The 19,863-nt window shown below is 35.4% G+C and overlaps 1 long non-coding RNA gene across 1 annotated transcript in view; it reads left to right on the forward strand.

Moving 5' to 3' along the window:
• LOC129148740 (uncharacterized) overlaps positions 1-4,448 on the forward strand; it is a 46,781-nt gene extending 42,333 nt beyond the window's left edge. Inside the window, exon 3 of the long non-coding RNA XR_008555709.1 lies at positions 4,427-4,448. This is a non-coding gene — a long non-coding RNA (uncharacterized LOC129148740). The remainder of the gene's footprint in view (positions 1-4,426) is intronic.
• The last annotated feature ends 15,415 nt before the right edge of the window (positions 4,449-19,863 follow it).

The following is a 19,863-nucleotide window of genomic DNA, read 5'->3' on the forward strand; positions in this document are numbered from 1 at the left end:
GTGGACAAATTTATGGGAATAATATTCAGAAATTATACAGATTCCACTTACAACTTTGATATATTATTTCAATACAAGTGACACATTGCAACCTCATTTTGAAAGAACATTAATAAAATGTAATTTAAATTGGGCATTTTATGCTGTTTCAGAAATGACCATTCTTAAAAGTACAAAGAAAAGTACCATTGTACTTCCTCTATGCTTTCTAGGTAACCCTAGGAAAGTCCTATAATTTCATTATAAAATCAACTTCTTTTTAGTTTGCTGAAATCTGAGTTCTCTCAATTAAAATTAGATTATTTTGAATTTGTACAAACATTTTCTTCCAAGTTTTAAAATATTCCTACATGATAATCCAGGTTTAGTTTTTTTCTTCTTTTTTTTATTGTTTAAAGTATTACATGTAGTAGTACATATATTTCCTTTTTTTCCCCCCATTGACCTTCCCCAAGCCTCCCCTAGCCCCTGTCACATGCCCTCATCCCACCCCACCCCAGTGTCTTGTGTCCATTGGTTGTGCTTATATGCATGCATACAAGTCCTTGGGTTGATCTCTTTCCCCACCTCCCCAACACTTCCCAGTCTTCCCGCTGTAATTTGACAGTCTGTTCGGTGCTTTACTGCCTCTGTATCTATCTTTTTGTTCATCAGGTTATAATGTTCTTTGTTTTCCATAAATGAGTGAGATCATGTGGTATTTTTCTTTCATTGCCTGGCTTATTTCACTTAACATAATGCTCTCCAGGTCCATCCATACTGCTGCAAATGGTAAGAATTCCTTCTTTTTTTATAGCAGCGTAGTATTCCATTGTGTAGATGAACCATAGTTTTCTAATCCACTCATCTGCTGATGGGCATTTAGGCTGTTTCCAAATCTTAGCTATTGTACATTGTGCTGCTATGAACATAGGGGTGCATATATCCTTTCTGATTGGTATTTCTAGTTTCTTGGAATATAGTCCTAGAAGTGGGATTACTAGGTCAAATGGGAGTTCCATTTTTAGTTTTTGAGGAAACTCCATACTGTTCTCCACAGTGGCTGCACCAGTCTGCATTCCCACCAGCAGTGCACGAGGGTTCCTTTTTCTCCACATCCTCGCCAGCACTTGTCATTTGTTGATTTGTTGATGATTGCCATTCTGACAGGTGTGAGATGGTACCGCATTGTCATTTTGATTTGCATCTCTCGGATAATTAGTGACTTTGAGCATGTTTTCATATGTCTCTTGGCCTTCCTTCTGTCTTCTTTCGAAAAGATTCTATTTAGGTCCGTTGCCCATTTTTTTTATTGGATCATTTATCTTCCTTTTATTAAGTTGTATAAGTTCCCTGTAGATGTTGGAGATTAAACCTTTATCAGTGATAACATTTGCAAATATGTTCTCCCATAAAGTGGGCTTTCTTGTTGTTTTGTTGATTGTTTCTTTTGCTGTACAAAAGCTTTTTTTATTATTATTTGTAAGGCCCTGTATAAAATAATAAAATAAATAAAATAAAATAAAATAAAATAAAATAATGCTCCTTCAAAAAGTTGAAAACACCAGGAAAAAGTAATATACTAAAATGTATACTTAAAAATAATGGTTTCACAATTATGTATACTTCTTTAATTTTTATTTTATACTAATAGTGTAGACAGCATGAATCTTTGCAATCAGTCTGCAGAAATGGATTATGCATTAAAACTTCAATTTCATATGCCATTTTACACATTGAGGCACTTTAATATTAGCGAAATTAGATCCCCATGACTTTTCTTTGGATTTCTGCAGGAGTTCCAGAGAATAAATGATTTTGAGGTAGAGGAACAATCTGTCTCCATGGTATTATTTTTACCCTCAGACATCCCCCTTCTGGACTGATGTTTGCTGGTTTGTCCATGCAGGACACTGCTGATTTTCTCCTCCTCTCTCCACCTCTTCTTTAAACTTGTATCCTATCTTTGTCACCTCCAGGTGCAATAAAAATATTTGAAAGCTTTGTTCTCTTTGGTCATATCTCAGACGTCTCTGGCCAGGAACACTGTGTAGATATTCTTATTTCCAACCTGATGCAAGAAACTAGAGCATTCCCAAATCTACTTTGTGGCCTGGGGAACACACACTCTGCTCTCAGATCTCCCCCTCATCTAGGTTCTATGTCAGGAACCCACCTTTGCCAAAGACTCTAGCCTCCTCTCAATGTTTTTTACTTGTATCTGGTAAACCTGTGCATAAAATAATTTGCATAACATGACTCATTGACATCTTTTATTTTAAGTCAAAACTTTGAATTTTAAAAGTCAAAATCTGAGAACTGACTATTTCTATGGACTTTGATATGTTACCCCTCATTACCTCTTTTCCTAGGGCTATGAATGTGACCAAGAGTATGTATATGCTCTAGGGACAAAAATGCATAGAATAAAAAAGAACAGGGTCTGAGGAGAAAACAGTTACTACATACAAATAGTTTTATGTTCAATAATTGCTTTAGGGCATAGCTCTCTGAAACAAAAAAAAAAAAAATGGAAAAACTTTCCTGTCATTTATTTTTTAAAATAATCAGATAGAAGTGAGAAAAATGCAGGCAGTACAAATGAACAACTTCTTTTGTTTTGTGTGAAGAAAACATTTATTATTTTACTAAATTTAAAAAGGAAATATGGTATTTCATTATGTAAAACAGACTGAGCAACGTAACAGACATTAATAAAATCATTTTCATAAAGACACAAATTTCAATCACTTGAGTTATGCTTTTTCGAAATAATTATATTTATTATATGATTATTCAACATAGTGCAACATTTCCAATATAAAAATTACTTAGACCAGTGGTCGGCAAACTCATCAGTCAACAGAGCCAAATATCAACAGTACAATGATTGAAATTTCTTTTGAGAGCCAAATTTTTTAAACTTAAACTTCTTCTAACACCACTTCTTCAAAATAGACTCTCCTAGGCCGTGGTATTTTGTACAAGAGCCACACTCAAGGGGCCAAAGAGTCGCATGTGGCTCGCGAGCCGCCGTTTGCCAACCACTGACCTAGAACATTTTTACAGTACACACATATACAACATGCACCTTTAAGTAAGTTTGAACGTCCACAGTGCCCTCACCTTTAGGTAGGTGTCTCTAAGTAGGAGTTTCTTTGGACACTTCACAATGTGACTGATCTCTGGCTCACTCTCCTGAGTGGCTTCTCTGGGTATCTCTGTGGATTAGATCAAGGAAGAGCCTCTAGCAGAGATTCATCCTTCAAGCACTAAGAAGGTGGAAGGGAACCAGAAAACTCAGCAGCAGCAGCAGATCATTGTGCCTTGCAATTATTTTCAACTGCTTCCAGTTCATCCTCTTTTATATCCTCCCAACACCATCTATTTTTCAAAATATAGACTGTATCTTTAAATCTAATTTATCCATTATACCCCTAAAAGTTGTTAGGATGGGCCTTTATTTTCATGGGGTTTTTTGTACATTGAATATAAAATTTAATTGGTTTCTTTGTTGGTTTCTTGTTTGTTTGTTTGTTTGTTTGTTTGTTTGTTTGTGTTAAGCCTGTGGACTGAAGGATTCCAGGTCTGATTCCAATCAAGGGCAGGTCCCTAGGTTGCAGGCTCCTCCCTGGCCAGGGCCCTGATGGGGCACATGCAGGAGGCTACCAATTGATGTGTTTCTCTCACATTGATATTTGTCTCTGTCTTTCCCTTTCTCTCCCACCCTCTCTAAAAATCAATGGAAAAACATCCTTGGGTGAGGATTAAAAAAAACAAACTCAGTTTCTTACTACAGATATCATGTTTTAACTTCTATTGCTTCCCTAACAGTCTTTTAAGGTTTTACTTACTCATGGATATTTTTTTTGGTGTCAAACCTGGGCATGCATTTTCTCAATCCATATTATCCATCAGTCAGAAAGATAGATCTTTGTCAACCATTATGAAGTCTGATTATTAATTTAACCTCAAAGGTATTTTCATATAGTGACATAATGATCACTATAAAATTCTAAATAGTTTATCTTGAACTAATTGGATGCCTGAATTTATTAGTAACTTTAAGAAGATATTGCCTTAAACACTTTTGATTTAGTAGAAGTAATTGTTTTGTGTGATTAAGAATGATAGCTTTCCTATAGATTACAAAATGATTTATAAAAAAATAAAAGGTTAAGCAAGTCATCATGCCTTCCGTTATTAGGCACAAATTATTCAAAAACTGTCATTTGCCTTGTTTATCAGGTTAAAAGTGAAATAGAAAGTAAAAAGTGAATAAGTACAAATAGTACTATAGATAACTAAATAGATTCTGCAAGAAATGATCCTCATCTGCTTTGTATATATCTTATTAAACACTATTTCAGTATTAAAAGTGTAATGTGCAATAAAAATCTTTTTTATTTGCAAGTTTTTCTTAAAACTTTATTTTTCTTTGTCCCAGATTACTGCCCCTAAGGAAAAGGTAATTTAAAATGTTGGAATATTTGTAAATTTTTCTAGTATGTACAAGGTAACAACAAAGGCAATAGAAACAGGCCATAAGACAATATTTATTTTCTGTATCTTCTGAAAATAACTCTTTGCTGTTTTCAGTCCTTCAATTGGGGCAACTATATTAAATATAAAATATGATTAGTTACTAAAAAAGACTGATAATATGAGATAGAAGATAAAACTATCTAAGCAGGTAGTATATTTTTGGACCTATTTGCATCGTATTTTCTAGGTTTTAGTGTGCTCTCTCATGAAACAAGAGACCCTGTGTGGCATAAAAGAGTCAAACAGTAATTAACATTGTTGCAAAAACCTGATTAATAACTGTAGACATAAACTAAACAATTCTCCAAACTTTCTTCCTATGTTAAATCAACTGGACTATCTTTTACTCTTTCAGAATTTGCTTCAACATTTTCTGACTTTAATCATTATCTCTATGTCTTTAATTTCCATCTATAAGCAGGTATTTCCATATATATTTATAAGTATTATTTTTGGAACACTGTTTCACTACTCATAGTTGCTTTATGCAAAAAAAAAAAAACCAACATAATGAAGAATGATCTGAAGTTTGTTTTTATTTTATTTTTTATAACTTGATCTGTTGAAATAATTTTAGATTTACAAATATTTTCAATAAAAAAGAACCAATCTATTAAGATTAGCATGTGTGTTTTTTTTTTTAATATATTTTTATTGATTTCAGAGAGGAAGGGTGAGGGAGATAGAGATTGAAACATCAATGATGAGAGAGTATCTTTTATCAGCTGCCTCTTGCACAACCCACACTGGGGACTGAGCCTGGAATCCGGGCATGTGCCCTGACCAGGAATGGAACAGTGACCTCTCGGTTCACAGGTCAACACTCAGCCACTGAACCTTGCCTGCAGGGCATGTGATTTTTATTCTTCATGTGTTAATGTAGTGTATCACATCAATTGATTTGCATATAATGCAAACTGATGTTTCAACAAACATTCTTGCAGGGATAGAATCCACTTGACCATGGTATTTGATCCTTTCAATGTGCTGTTGAGTTTGGTTTGCTAATATTTTGTTGGGTATTTTGCATTTATCTTTATCAGATATATTGGCCTATAACTTTCCTTTCTTCTTGTATTTTTGTTTTAGGATCAGGGTGATGCTGAACTCATAAAATGAGTTTGTAAGTGTTCTCCCCACTTCAATTTTCTGGATGAGTTTGAAGAAGAATTGGCATTATTATTATTATTTTTAAAGGAAATCCTGCTGTTTGTGACAACATGGGTGAACCTGGATAACATTATGCTAAGCTGGTCACAAAAAGACAGCTACTTCATGATTTCAATACTATTAGGTATCTAAAATAAACAAACTTAGAGAAGCAGAGAATACAACTACGGTTGTCAGGGACAGGGAGGTGGTAGACACGGGGAATTATTGTTCAATGGGTATAAATTTTTAATTATGCTAGATGAAAATTTTCTATGCTGTCTAACATAGTGCTTAGAGTTAAGATGGCATTATGCACTCAAAGTTTAAGTGGGTAGATCACATGGTAAGCATTCTTACCACAAATCAAAACAAAGTAAAAACAGAATCAATGGGATTCAAGGCAACTTTGGGTGTGCTGGATATTTCTATCACCTTGATTCTGGTGGTGATCTCATGGGTGTTTGCATACGTCCAAATCCATCAAGTTGTACACATTACATATGTATATTTCTTTGTATATTAATTATACCTTAATAAAGCTCTTAAAATAATTATCTAAGAAAGTTTTATTTATAATATTTTAATAACTAATATGTAAGTAAAAAACTTGATGTAGTCCAGACTACTGACAGATTATAATGTATTAAATACAGTTTTATTTTACTTCTTTATAAACATATGTTGTTTTTGAGAAAATGGAAATTTTAATTATTATCACCAGCCCCCAATTATATTTGACTTTCAAATCCTAAAAACAATTAGACTTTGCTTCAGGAGAAATATATCTCTACTTCTCATAAGTATGGGGTTATCTCTCTTTTAGCAATAGTAAAATGACTATTTAATTTCCCTGAGCTTTATCAATTTGAAGAAAAATATTGTCATTCATGCTTGCTCTTTCTTTTAAAATAATTCAAAATTGACTGAGCATTTTGGCAATCTATTTATTATATTGGACAATAAAGCATATGGGTTAACATTTTAAAATGTCAAACACTTTTGCTTAATTGAACAGGTTTCTTACAAGATGTTATTATGCAGTATCAATAAATGGAAAATACAATTTTGACCTTCCAAATGGTCAAATTAACATTTAAAATAAATATAAACATATTGAGACATGACTTATTTTTTGGAAACATTACATGACTTATCAATTCTTATAGATTAAATAATGATATTGAAAGGACAAAATGAAAATAAAACAGATTATTCATTTTGTACCTCAACATTGAAATATCAATTTTTAAATCACTTTTCAACATACAGTCATATTCTTTAGATGCTATAAAAGAGTGTTCAAAAAACATGTCATTTAAAAATACTCACTGATTTGTTAACAGTTATATGGCAATACTAACTTTCTCACTTTACAACTCATTGAGGGAGTTATTCATTATTATTGCCATGTTTTAGATATAGAAACTAATACACACAAAATTTAAATAAATCACCCAACACTTACTTTATTTCATTACCCAATCCAAGTAATTTTTCCTCATTGTTTCTATTCTTGATCCTGCTAAAAAGAGTCAATTCATCCTTTGAATATTTCTTATTTTTACTAATATATAACAAATGGATTTTAAGTATGTAATAGCTCACCATGTTGCCTTCCCAGAATCTCTCCTTGTGATGGGGGTTGGGGGGAAGGGGACTTATAGAGCACCTGAATTAACCTGAAAAATAATCATATTAATTTCAAATCCTAGAATACATATGCGGACAGAGGGTTAAGTTTCTTATATGGGAATAGATGGTTAAATTTTTCTGAGTTTCGTTTCTTAGGCCAGTGCATCTGCATACTCCCTTTGATCCCAGGCAAAGTGACTGAGGAGGTGACTCAGCTGTGGACAATGTACAATGTACCGATCAAGCAAGCAGAACTGTTAAGCATGGTCACACCGTCCCCACCAGGAGTCAAGCCATCATTTCATTGCCTGATGACCAAGAACAATAGCTTAATTCTGCGGATCTCCAGGGGCTGCATGTAGCAGCATTTCATTCTCAGCCTCACCTTAGTCCATTTCCCTTTATAATTCTGTCCCCTGCACCTTTCTGGAAGACAGGTTTTTGGATGCTTGTAAGCTCCCTGTCTTCTTGGTTGGCTGGTCTTCTCAATAAATGCCTTATATGATTTAACCCTGCCTTCGTTATTGGACATTGTGACAGGCAGCCCGAGGCCACCCGGGGTTTCCCGGTAACTCTTGCTTTCCAAAAATGTCCTGGTGCAGAGATGAGAAAAAAATAAAATGAGTTTGTATTCATTCTATATGTACCAACATCTTGTTTAATGCCAAAGCCAACTCAAATTTTAACCACATAAATATCTAAATTTCTTTTATTTTAACACAATTATAACTGAATATTCTGCTATTTATAGCAAACACTTGCTGACTGAGACACTGTTAAGATTAAGAACAAAGTCACTTGACTTCTTTGAATTAGACCACTAAATAATCTTCAGAGGTTCTATCTTAAATCTGTTTAGGAAAAGGTTGGGGGTAAGGAAGGACATCTTTTAAGATTCATAGTACTTCCTCTAACCTCAGGAACACTTAAAAATTTCATCTTTGGTATAATTAATGCCTTTCCCACCTATATTCATCTCTATACACTAATTTATGGAGAGCCTAAAATTAGTGTATGGTGTTTAAGGTAAATCTGAGTCTTGCTATGCATGCTGTGTATGGAACCCAGTGCTCACACCATCTTGTGGAGATTGGTTATTCAGTCATCTGAAATAGACAAGTATAAGTTATTGAAAGTAATTTGAAATTGATTAAATACAGTTGCACCAGGCAATAGAAGGCATGAAATTAGAAGAAACCCTCACAATGATGCTCCCCAGAGCTAAGGTCATATACAACCCAGTTTAGAGGCCCATGTCTCCACCAGACTGTCCTTATGCACGCTTTATTCCCATTTCTGTACTTTTTAGCTAAGCAAACTTGGTGTTCAGTAAATCCCATTTTGTCGCATGCGTTTGATCTTGAATTGAAGTCCAAGACCATGGCTGTTGGTTAAGCAGAGTTGGTAAAACATCTACTCATTATATTCTGGCTGTACGCTTTAGTGCTTCCATGGTGATCTCAATAGAATGTCTGACTAATCTTTTTAAAGTATATTATCATGCCACTCCTCAGCTCAGAGCTCTCCAATTGTTTTCTATCTCCACGAAAAACAAAAAAGCAACACTTCCGCAATGGCCATAAAGACATTTAACCATCTGACCTTCTTTCTCTCTCTTACCTCTGTTCCTATTACTCTGTCTGCCTCCCTCCCTGTGAGTCACAGGGCCCTCAGCACTGTTTCTAGACTACATCACACTCATTTCTGCTTTAGTGCCCTTGCTGGTGTTTATCATTTTGCCTGGAATGCCCTTGATCCAGAGACCCATAGTTTTCTTCTTCATGTCTTTCAAATACCTGTGTGAAAATTACCTTTCAGTTAGTATATTCCTAGCTTTCTCATTAAAAGTTGAACAACCTCCCTTAGTACTTCCTTTACTTTTATTTTATCCTCCATGACATTTTCTAATTTAACTTATTATATACATTACTCTTTACTACAGGCCCGGTGTATGGAATTCGTGCATGGGAGGGGGGTCCCTCAGCCTGACCTGCACCCTCTCCAATCCACGAGCCCTCAGGGGATGTCCTACTTGCTGCTTAGGCTCAAGCGGGCCTAAGTCGCAGTTTGGCCTCCCTCTGCAGGAGGTGACCAGGATGATCAGGGGAAGGCGCTGCCCCCATCACCCCACTGCTGCTGCCACTACCGGCCGCCGCAACCACCAAGGTGTTTTTATCAACACGGACTCCAGTCCATTCACCATGAAAAAATGACAACTTTCTTTAGTCATTTTCAAGATGTGTCTTTCATAGGATATGAAATTTCTTTCTTTCTTTCTTTTTTATCCTCACCTGAGGATATGTTTCCATTGATTTTTAGATAGCTTGGAAGAGAGAGGGAAAGACAGAGAGAAACAACAGTGTGAGAGGGACACTTCGATTGGTTGCCTGCTGCATGAGCCCTGACCTGGGCCCCAGTAAATCCGATTAAAACCTAGGTACATGCTCTTGACAAAGAATTGAACCCAGACCCTACAGTCGGCAGGTCAAGGTTCTATCCACTGAGCCAAACCGGCTAGGGCAGGATATGACATTTCTTAGCCCCTCCAGCAGCAGACCTTCGTTTTTTTCTCCAGTAGTGTGGTGGAAAAACCCTAGATCACCTTCTTGGATTCTTATTACCCAAGTTACCAAGAACACTGAGAGTGGCATAAGGGGAGCTTATCCAATGAGCAGTCAGAAAAGGTGTTTCCTCTGCAGCTCACCTGCAGAGGCGGGACTGCCGGTGCACTGTGGCTGGCAGGCCCTGCTGTCTGTCTGTGGCCCCGGAGCCTGGCAGCCAGGCCCTGCTCTCTGTGCCTGCCTCGCCCCACCCACCAGGCTGCCAGCCTTGCTGTGAAAGGAGCCTGTGACCCGCAGGGGCGGGACCCAGAGGTGCTCCATGCACTTCCTGGTGACCAATAGTCTATCTAGTCATGAGGTCCCTAAGCTATTATTTTTATAGATTATCTTTTTCACTTGCTAATAAGTAACCTCCAAATGGGCAGATATTGTGGAAATACCCACTGTTTCTTAAAAAAATAATGGCTATCAACAGATACTGATAAATAAATAGTATATCAAAATCACCTTTTATATGTAAAATATTTCAGCTACCTTCTGGAGTCACTGAGACTTTAATTACAATTTATCACAGTTATATATAAGAAAAATGTATGCCATATATAAAACCACTGATTTTATTTATAGCAATAAACAATTCATGGCCTATAAATAGTTATGTTATTAACAACTTACATGCAAGTGAATATTTTACAGTGAATAAATAGCTCCACATTATTTAACTCTATTAAAAAATAACTCTGGGGTTAGGAAGAAAACATGCTAATATCACAATTTTAAATATTAAAGAATATTGTGTTTAGAAAGGCTAAGTTCAAGCCAGAAACTAATTTACCTTTTCCTTTCTAAATTATATTTCAATGGTTATAAACAAAGCAGTATTATTTTCACCTGCATTGTGCTGTTTTTCAATTCTGTTTTTCTATTCTTTCTGATTTTTCTACCACAAAGTCTCTCCCACCTATATTCACCTTAATTAATATTTATATATTTGTTGTAGATAAATAGAATTGTCCTTAAAGGACATTTTTCCAATCTCACAGATAAAGCAGAAATGCCCTCTTTTATGCTTCAATGACCGCTTATGAAGTCTTTTTACTATATAAGGTAAAATCTGTTCAAGTATCAGCCACCTCTGAAACACAGTATGTAAGGCTAAGACAAGGACTGTCTATCACATGTTTTTTTAACCGTAACACTTAGCATTAAATACCCAACCACAAGCACCTCCAAAGCAATTATGGGAGTGACTTGTTTGCTCCTTTTCCCACTGTTACATTTGCAAAAATAAACAATAATAGCAAATGGCTATGAAATTTATTTGTCCACAAACCAAAGGGGGAAATATTCTACTTTACCAAATGTTGCTTAAAAGTTGAAATTGTAATCATAGTTCTACTAGGAGGGTACCATATTCAAATAGAGACAAATAAAATGAGAAAGTAAAATATCTAAGATGAGAGCAATGACTAGAGAAAGAATGTGAAAATAAGTTGAAGAAAAATCTTAAATGTTTAAAAGTATGCTTGAAAATAATTTAAAGCAAAGATTGAACTAGTCATATTGGATTTTGATGACATTCATACATAGCAAGCAGTTGAATCAAAAAAGAATCTCATAAAGGTACACACGGCATTTCCTTATATTTTTATGTGGGAATACTATATAGTTATATATATTTTTTCATTTCTTTTTTATGCTTGTCAAATTATAAGGATAAAGTAGATGGGACAAATAACAAGAAATATATGTTAATGCTAACAGACAGTAAGAACTCACCATGCAATTCTTAGATTGCATAACTTACTGTTTGAAGGTATAACTACACAGAGGACTTATTAGTTCTATACTAAATTTTGCTTTATGCATTGAAGCATAAGTCCTCAAAATAAGGCTGTGTACATAAAAAGATAGATAAATAAATATGATAATATATGTAATTCATATGGATATATATGAAATTAAATGGTGGATGTGAGAGGATATGGAAAATACATCCATATAAACATGACTGAACTATTGATAACATACCCTCAATTTATTCTAAAGGAAATTAGAAAAACAGATTTTATTTAAAACATTTTCAATAAACTAATTTATGCTTATACTCTACCTTATCCTTAATTCACACTTTTTCATTTGCATATGCTTTACATCTTATTTGATATGTATAAATTGCATCATATGTGCATAGTGGCCATCCACAGTGAATAATGCTGCATCAAGAAAAGCTAAAACCAAACAGAGATATAAAGAATTGTGCTTATAATATGCTCTTTCTTTTATAACTAAACCATCTGTGTCTTATATGCCTTTATCATTTACTCAGGCATGCCAAGCACATTTTTAAACAGGGCTTGCTATGTTGACTTAGTAATTTATTCAACAGTATTTATCATGCATCAGACACTCGTGCTAAGCACTAGGGATACTGCACTGAACTAGAAAAATGTAGTCTCTGTCATCAAAAGTGCTTGTTTTCCAGACATATCAAGCAAGAAGATACATAATGTATGCTGATGTCCAATTTTCACCAAAGCTCCCACTGGATAGCCTTAGCTGGCATGCTATCCTGCAAGCAGACTTGAAATGATGTGGGACAACAGTGTCAGCTCAGATATGGCTCCAATTCACAAATTCATTGCACAATACGGAGCTATCATTGCTGCCACAGGCTTTATGTGAAATACCAGAAGTCATTTTCTGAGGGGCTCAATGCTCTCTGCATGATGCGATCCTAAATAATTAACATGCCCTCTAACTAAAACATCTTGATCTTTTCCCATAAAAAAATTAGATGCTTTTGGCAGGGTATGGTACCTACAATGCACTTTATAATTTTTTTAGTTTATGGCTAACTTCCATATTGCTTGACAAGACAAATACTTTTAAGTGAATACATTTAAGATGTACAATATTATAATTTGATATCTATATACTCTATTGCATGCTCACCACCAAAAATCTAGTTTCCTTCCATTACCATATATTTCATCCCTTTTACTTAATACCCAATTTGCCCTTCCTTCATTCCCCTTCTCCTCTAGTAACCACCATTCTGTTATCTAAGAAGACATGGTTTAAACCTTCACTTTAGTGTCTATAGTAGCAAGGAAAGGCAGAGTATTAAGATTACCACCTTCAAAGCTTTGTCTTGCAAAGTATTTTTTTAAAATATATTTTTATTGGTTTCAGAGAGAGGAAGGGAGATGTGGAGAGAGAGAGATAGAAACATCAATGATGAGAGAGATTCATTGATCAGCTGCCTCCTGCTCATCCCCTACTGGGGATTGAACCTGCAACCCAGGCATATGTCCTTGACCGGAATGGAACCCAGGACCCTTCAGTCCACAGGCCGATACTCTAGCCACTGAGCCAAACCAGCTAGGGCCAAAGTATTTTTTATTATTTAGTAAAGGTTCTATAGCTGATTTTCCTCATGACTCGCACTGAATTGTAAATCCTTAGCCTAAGGACTATAAAAGTGGAGTGGGATTATTATTACTGGCCTCAGCTAATCATGATTCATTACCTGGGTCTCTGGTAGGGCTTTATCTTCTCTTAGATATATGCATCTTTTGTCTTTCCTGAATAAAATATAATTTGGTTGCTTGGTATTAAAGAGAGGGCAAGTGAGGTTAATATATATTGAGTAGTATCTTTGACAAACTAAAATATAGAGCAACTTTTAAAACTTTGTGAATTTTTCCTCCAGGTTTACAAAAAGTAGGAATGAGTAAACTGAAACACACAGACACACACTCTCACAAGCACACACACATACATATAAACCCTTCAGGACTAGTACTTAGGATATGATATAATTAAGTGTATGAAAACATTTATGCCCAAAGATATATGCACTCCTATGTCCATTGCAGCATTATTCATGTAGGCCAAGACATCAAATAATTAAAATGTTTCTCAGTAAATGATTTGACAAAGAAGAGGTGATACATATATACAATAGAATACTATTCAGTCATAAGAAAAGATGAAATACTGTCATTTGGGGCAACATGGATGGATCTTGAGAAATTATGCTAAGCAAAATAAGGCAGACAGAAAAAGTCAAGAACTATATGATTTCATTTACTTATGGGATATGAAACTGAAAGCAACAAATGAACAGACAAACAAAGGGAAACTCATAGACAGACAGCAGTATGGTGGTTACATGAAGGAAGGGGGTAGGAGGCAGAAGGGGGAAAGGAGGTGAAACATATGGTGATGGAAGATGATTTGACTTGGGATGGTGGGAACACAATACAATATGCAGATGATATATCCTAGAATTGTACACTTGAAACCTATATAACTACTAGAGGCCTGGTGCACGAAATTTGTGCACGGGGGGGGGGGATGTCTCTCAGCCCAGCCTGCACCATCTCCAATCTGGGACCCCTCGAGCGATGCCCGACTGCCCGTTTAGGCCTGATCCCACCTGTCAGTCTGCTCCATGTGTCCACATATCAGTGAGATCATATGGTATTTGACTTTCTCTGACTGACTTATTTCACTTAGCATAATACTCTCCAGGTCTATCCATGCTGTCACAAAGGTTAAGAGGTCCTTGTTTCTTACAACCAAATAGTATTCTATTGTGTAAATGTACCACAGCTTGTTGTTGTTTCTAAAATAAAGAATTTCCAAAGGTTTGGGGAAACAATAAAAGGCACTATTTAGGCCACTTCCTGTTTAGCCTGAATATGAAGCAGGCACTCAAGTAAGGGGATGAGATCACAGGAGAGCAGACCTAGAACCCAGATTGAAGCCAGACTGATGGCCATTACTGTATGAAGTTTTTCAACTACATAAACATAAAATCCCCTTATTGTTTATCATTTTAAATTGTACTGTACTTTTTTATTACATTCAGTTATAAATATCTTACCTGATTGGATATACAGAAGATTTGATGCAGTATACTCTGTAGTAACTCTTCAAACTTAGTCTTAGCTATCTAATTTACTGTATGATACATGATGTGGAACACAAAAATTCCTCACACACAGTTTATCTAAGCCACTCTAATTCCAAGCCTGCTCCTCCTTTTTTATCCCCACCATCTTTGCACATGCCACACGAATTCACTTAGAAAATGGAGCCAGAAATCCGAAAGTCATTCCTGACACTTTTGTTTTTATTACCAACTAGAGGCCCAGTGTATGAAAATCATGCATGGGGGGTGTGGGGGGAGTCCCTCAGCCTGGCCTGCACCCTTGCACAATCCAGGACCACTGGCTCCTAACTGCTCACCTGCCTGCCTGCCTGATCTCCCCTAACCGCCTCTGCCTGCCTGCCTGCCTGATTGCCCCAAACCAATCTGCCTGCCTGCCTGATCTCCCCAAACCCCTCACCTGCCTGCCTGCCTCATCGCCCTTAACCGCCTCTACCTCAGCCCCGGCCATGGCAGCTTCATCCAGAAGGACATCTGGAATGATGTCTGGAATGTTGTTCTGCTGTCTAGTCTAATTAGCATAGTATGCTTTTATTATTATAGATACCCTGTGACACTTTAGTAAATATTTAGCAACTAGTTATACAGATAAAAGAAATCTTGCCTTTTTAAAAAAATTTTGCATGATGTAAATACTCCTACAGGCTGATTTTAATCTACTCATATTTTCAGTTTTCTCTTCTGCCAGTTCAAACCAAAGCACTTGAAACCAGTTTTAAGGGTTTGCAGAGTGTAGTTCCTGGGCCAACAGTATCAGAAATGACCTGTGAACTTGTAACTTTTTTAGAAATGCAAATTCATCATTCCCAACCCAACTGGAAATAAATAAATAAATAAATAAAAGAAACCAAACTCTCTGAGATTGGGATCTGATAAACTATGCTTTAAAAAGCCCTCTGGCCCTAGCCAGTTTGGCTCAGTGGATGGAGAGTCAGCCTGTGGATCAAAGGGTCCCAAGTTCTATTCCTGTCAAGTGCACATGCCCAAGTTACAGGCTCAGTCCCCAGTAGGGGGAGTGCAGGAGGCAGCCACTCAATGATTCTCTCACCATTGGTGTTTCTATCTCTCTCTCCCTTTCCCTTCCTCTCTGAAATCAATAAATAATACATGAAATAAAAAGGCCTTCTGGTGCGTCTCCTTTATAAACCACCCTCTTAGGGAATGATAGACCCACAATGTCAGATAAATCTGGGTTCTGTATCAAGACAGGGAAGACAGCGGTCATGGACCAGAACACCCGAATTGGACAATTATGTAAGAAGCAAATTTCCTTTTGAGTTGATCCATTAGTAGTTTATTTACAGCAGTATATCAGTAAAGGTTTTCCAGAGAAGCAGATCAACAGAACACGTGTGTTTATATATTACTTGTTTTAATGAATTAGCTCACACAATTGTGGGAGTTAGAAAGTCCTAAACATGTAGAACTGACCACCAGCCTGGGAAGTCGGGCAGGATTTTGTAATGCAGTCTTGAGTGTACGTTTCTTCTTCTCTGGAGAACCTCAGCTGCTGCTCTTAAGAGTTCAACTGATTGGATGAGGCTCACCCACATTATTGAGCATAATCTCCTCTACGGACTTATCTCATTGTATTGCTCATTGCTTTGTTATGCTTCACAATTTTTGAATTTATTATTATTATTAATATTTAAGAAATTGAGGGCAATATCCTCCACTAGAAAAAGTTTGTGACTCACTTTATCTTGATACTTTCTTTATTGCAGTGGGTTGGCATCTACAATCAGTTGACTTTAAGTGCAGGTATACCTTAGAGATATTGAAGATTTGGTTTTCACCATATTGAAAAAATACTTTCTCAGCAATACATAGATTTGTTTTGGACTAAATAACTTGATACCATAGCTTTGCTAAGTACCAAGCTGGCACATAAAATGAACCATTACAACCAGCTGGCATTATCTTAACACATTGCGGGCAGATCATAAGCATTCTCGTGTTTGCATATTACAAAGTGTTTTACATAAATGTTAAAGGCATGCCTTAAAATTAAATACCCATTGCATTTTGAAGTTATTTATTACATGTTCTTACAAGTTAATTTCTTTTTAAAGTATGATACTTTGTAAAACGTTTTTTGTACTCGTTCAATAGAAACTTATCTGGCCCCTGGGTAAAGCTAGCAATGAAACTACTGGTGTGCAAAGTGTTAACTAGTAGAATCATTTTATTCTTGTGCTCATTAGAAAAAAATAGATATCATATATAATTATCTATATACATATAGATATATTAATTCTTACAATGTGTTAAGCTGTTTTCTGCCTTAACAGCTTATCTATGGTTCTCTCTACTCATTTCTTCTCAGCTCTTTTCCTAATTCCCATTTAAGTCCTATTTCTTAAGTGTTATTTGCTCTGAGCAGTTTCCCTAACTTTACAGTTAATTAGACACTTCATTTTATTTTTAATAAGAATCCTTTAATTATGTAGTTATATATATGTTTATGACTTTAATGTTTAATTTTACAACTACTCTGGAGGCTAAATGAGAGCAGAAAGCATGTCTCTGTAGATGGTTTACATTCATTATCACCTTTAATACTCATATTTAATGAGGATATTTTTTTTCCTGAGTGAGGGAACTGTCTTCTCTAGGATTATGTAGCATAACTAACTGAGGTGCTTGCTGAGGGCAAAATGAATGGGTAGTGGAAGAAGTAGTTATACATACCAGCTATCACCACAGTTATGGAAATGATAACTGTAATTGTCATGATTATTTCTAATGAGCAAATATCTTTGTTGTTTTTCCTTATCTTTTCTCCCTATCTATAACATAAATATAAAGACTTTATATCATAATATTTAAATATGGTTAGTATGTTTTTGTTGTACACAGGATAATTGTATGATATTTGATGACATATGACCTTTATTTGAAGTATGATTCTTATTTAGATGTTAAGTATGATTTAAGAAGCTGCATTAAACTAGACAAGGAGTAGACTTAATGAAGGTTGATTTTATGTTACAACTTGGATAGACCATTGTGCTCGGTGCTCAGAGATATTTGCTCAAACATTATTCTGGATGTTTTTTGTGAGGGTGCTTTTAAATGACTTTAACATTCAAATCTTTGAACTCCAGTAAAGTAGATTGCCCTCCATAATGTGGGTGTGCTTTATCTAATTAGTTGAAGGTGTGAGTGGAACCAAAAAACTGACCTCCACCAGCGGCAAGCTAGAAGAAATTATGCAGCAGAAGGCCTTCAGATTGAACTGTGACATTAACTCTCCTGGGACTCCGGCACTCTGGCCTACCTTGAAATTTCAAACTTGCCATCCTCCATAATCCTGTGATCCAATTCATTAAAATGCATCTCTTTCTATCTATATTAACATCTTATTGTTTCTGTTTCCCTGAAGAACCCTAATACAGATATTTTGTAATACAAAGTTTTGTAAAATACCTAAAATTGCATGTATAATCATATATATAAATAATTAAATTTATTAGGAAGATGGCTCCCTGGTCTATACAGATACCTTTGCTAGGATGCTTCTCTATGTAGCAGTCCATCAATTATATCAGTAAACCTAAAAGGTGAGTTGTTACAGGCTGAATTGATCCAGAATGTACAGTCTCCAATGTCTGATTTATCTAACTGAAACAGTGGCTATAACCAGGCAATAATTTTTAAAGACCAATGTATAGCAGTTCTTCACTGTGATTTTAAGAGTATGAGACCTGCACATCCTTCAGTTACAGTCCACGTTTGATTCTCAATTCCCTGAGTGGAAATGAACTAATTTACATACTTACATCATTCTATTCACTTCTCAGGTATGAAAGATACTTTTTATGTGAAGGGTGTTTGAAAGATAGAATTGTGGAGGAAAAAATTTCAATCTGTACAATTAATGTATGGGTGAGTTAAATATATCTTAAAGGCAAATTATAACACTTATCTATGAAAGATAAGCATAATGGTAAATAACCAATTTCCCTTTCTTTTGTTTCCAAAAATTTAAAATACAAACTCTATAAGCATCCAATAAATTATGAAGAGAAAAGAAAAGAGAAACAGATACATTTTGCTGTTGCATAATTATTTTATATAGCTAGTACCTAAAATAACTGTAGAATGTTCCCCAAGGAAATGTCACAAATGTATTATAGACTAAGCACTGTGGTTTAGATTATTTCCTCCCAAGTTAATCATGCTTTCCTTCATCCCCATCATATGCTGAAAACGAATGTTAATCTGTGACCTGGTAGAAACAAGCAAGCACGTTTAAGAGACAATATAGAGTTGGCAGACAGGAATACTATTACCTTTTCTGGCAATGAGGATTGTATAAGCTTTGTCCTCAAATTTTATTCATTGAAGAATTTCTGAAGTGTGTGTTCTTGCTCTTTACAAATTAGAAAAAGATGCATATATGCAGCTAAGAACAGTCTGATTGTCTACGCAAAGTACCAGTGAAAGCCACAGCATATTTTGTTCCACGGGTTAAAAATAAACGATTTGTAAGAAATGGTTTTCTTTTTATATAAATAATTCAGATGAAAGCATAACTTTACAAGTATCTTCCTTTCCTTGTTCATTTTGACAGGCTATTATTCATCTGCACTTGTAATTTCTTGTTCTTTATGTATCTGTCACAGAGAATCTCCCCAAAAGTGAGTATAGCATTATATTATTTAGTGTTTACTTAAATATAACGTTTCAAAATATCAACCCATCTGAGGTTTATATTACTTCCAAAGTCAAAAGTCAAGATGTGTATTGAATTGAAAGAATGGAAGACAAAGAAGCCACCTACAGATTTACAAAAATTAATCTGATTACTTATTGAAATGTTTTAAGCTTCTGCATTCATTCATATATTCTTTCTTCTTGCCCAATATAAATGCCACTTCAATCTATAAATTGAATAAATGTATTAGTCTTGGATCAATTAAAAATGTCTGTTATGAATTTCTTTCAGGAGTCATTTTATTGGTAATATATTTATCAAGTGGTATCAGGTGGTTGGTAGACCCTTACTGTTAAAGAAGAAAATGTGGCCAT

This window comes from Eptesicus fuscus, chromosome 4, assembly GCF_027574615.1.
Source record: "Eptesicus fuscus isolate TK198812 chromosome 4, DD_ASM_mEF_20220401, whole genome shotgun sequence".
In the NCBI taxonomy this organism is placed as follows: domain Eukaryota; kingdom Metazoa; phylum Chordata; class Mammalia; order Chiroptera; family Vespertilionidae; genus Eptesicus; species Eptesicus fuscus.